Source organism: Polistes fuscatus, unplaced genomic scaffold, assembly GCF_010416935.1.
Source record: "Polistes fuscatus isolate 324 unplaced genomic scaffold, CU_Pfus_HIC Scaffold14, whole genome shotgun sequence".
Taxonomy (NCBI): Eukaryota; Metazoa; Arthropoda; class Insecta; order Hymenoptera; family Vespidae; genus Polistes; species Polistes fuscatus.
In genome coordinates this window covers 3,013,805-3,015,934 of record NW_025113042.1, presented here as the reverse complement: position 1 = coordinate 3,015,934, position 2,130 = coordinate 3,013,805, and the positions used below count along the sequence as shown (strand labels likewise).

The window sequence follows — 2,130 nt, the reverse complement described above, 5'->3', positions numbered from 1 at the left end:
CTCACATAATCTTTTTTATTTCTTACTGGCCGATATACAAAAGATACTTTTTCGTTGGACTGTACGCTACTAAGCCTGCTTGACTCCTACCAAGATTAAGGTAATGTTCGTACCTCTTATGATACAATAGCTATGTAGTCATTTCAGTACTCTATGGTGCTTCTACTTGGATTGCCGCTAAAACGTTTAAATTTTTCCGTGAGTTCTGTGTGGAAACGGCTGACCGATTGGCTTGTTGAACTTTTTCATATTTACAAGGGGAATCAAAAAAAAAAAAAAGAGGAAAAGTTTAAGGTAGTAAAGACGATTCATTTCTATCATCTTCTTCAAGCAATTTTTAATCGTTCTGTAGATACACCAATTTAATGAATAATTATTTTTCTTATTTATATGTACACATTTGAACCAATCAAATGTATGTTAATTATTGTTCAGATTAATATTTATATATGTATATGTATAGAAAAAAGTTTAGAGACGATGATAATTATTGATACGTTGTTATCAAATGGAATATAAAAAAGTAGAATGTTATCAAATGAAATTATTTCGTAGTAGTATTAAAACAAAGCTTTTTTAATATTAGTATGTATCCTTAATTTGTGCATAATCTTTCGTTAAGGATTGTCAATCTAGAAAAATAACAATTCTAGTTTTTTAATACTCACCGTGACGTAGTATCAAGTTTCTGGTTTCCACTAGGGAAACCACCACGATCACCAGCCAAAGGCGTTGTAAGTACACTGAAATGGAAAAGAGAAGAATTATTAAATAATGCTATTTTTGTCTATTTACAAGTGATATCAAATAAATCTAAGAATTAACTTTAAGAATCTATTTACTAGTTATTATGTTCTGAAAAAATTTCATCGAGCAATGATAATATCCATTTGATGATTCACACGTATTGACAGTCTCTAACAATCGCTTTTCCTGTTAGACAATTACATTTTTGACGATACAACATAGACATTCATATATTCAAATTTTTTAACGAACATCAAACAGAGTAAACATGTAAAATATTGAAGAGAAAAAATCTAAGGTTCCATCAAAGTACAAACATAACCTACAATATAAAAACAATGGTAAAAAGTTATTATATCATATAAATATTGTGGTAGCTCATGAATTTAAATTATTTTATTATCGTATCGCAGTTAATGATATAAAATATTTAAGAGAGAGTAATCTATAGAAACTCAATCGAAGAAGAAATATGAACTATAATATGAAAACTACAATAAAAAGTTACTGTTACATAAATATCATAGAAATTAATGAATTAAAATTCTTTAACAAATATCAAAACGAGTAAACAAAATGTAACATCTCGGAAAGAGAATCTGAATTTCTATCGAAGAAAGGAAATGAAATATAATTATAAGAATACGGTGAAAAGTTATTACATCAAATAAACATCGTAGAAACTCATAAATACAAATTCTCTTAATCTCAACGATGAGAAAATTAAAGTTTCTATCAAGGAAAGGAAATGAAGTATAGTATAAAAACACTGGTAAAAAGTTATTATGTCATATTGAAAAAAGAAGTGCAAAGTACATATAAGATATCATTGAAAGAATCGACAGGAAAGTTCTCCCAACAAGTGTATACTTGTAATCTTGATATCAATCGTATATGAAAATAAAAATTGGAAAGAAAAGAAATAAGGAGTAGGGATAAGAGAAAGATACGAAAATGATGAAACGAATGATCGGTTAAAAAGATTAGATCAGCTGTTTGTTGGCATGAATCGAAGTCGCGTGCGAATGTATAAGTGGTGGAGTAGGGTCGCGTAGATCGCGTTTAAAATAAATATTTCAATTAGAAAAGTTTAAAAATATCTGTCTTGCGGGGAAAGATAAAATAAAATAATATCGTTAAATTACCGGGGTAGGAGAGGACGTTGGAATAATCCTAATGGTCGGGAGGATCGAGGTCGTTTGTGTCACTCTGCTCCTTTAAATCTATCGATTGGAGTTCCTTGCGTCTCCATACGAACTACGAAATTAGGTTAAAACTGCAGCGCGATATTCTTTCTCTCTCTAGCACACACGTTCGTTCGTTCGTTCGTTCTTCTTCGAAACCAATACTTGTCGTTACTTGTCTAACATTGATTTTCTGAAA

General features: G+C 29.9%; 1 protein-coding gene and 1 long non-coding RNA gene across 2 annotated transcripts in view; one reads left to right on the top strand and one right to left on the bottom strand.

The window, feature by feature from the left end:
* LOC122514108 (zinc finger and BTB domain-containing protein 37-like) overlaps window positions 1-2,130 on the top strand; it is a gene marked incomplete in the record, with an annotated part of 52,299 nt that continues 50,169 nt past the window's right edge. The window contains 1 exon segment of the mRNA XM_043630767.1: window positions 1-100.
* Window positions 318-2,113, bottom strand: LOC122514110. Its single transcript, XR_006302945.1, has 2 exons — window positions 1,893-2,113; window positions 318-743 (listed from the first exon to the last, which is right to left on the bottom strand). It is a non-coding gene; the product is annotated as an uncharacterized LOC122514110 (long non-coding RNA).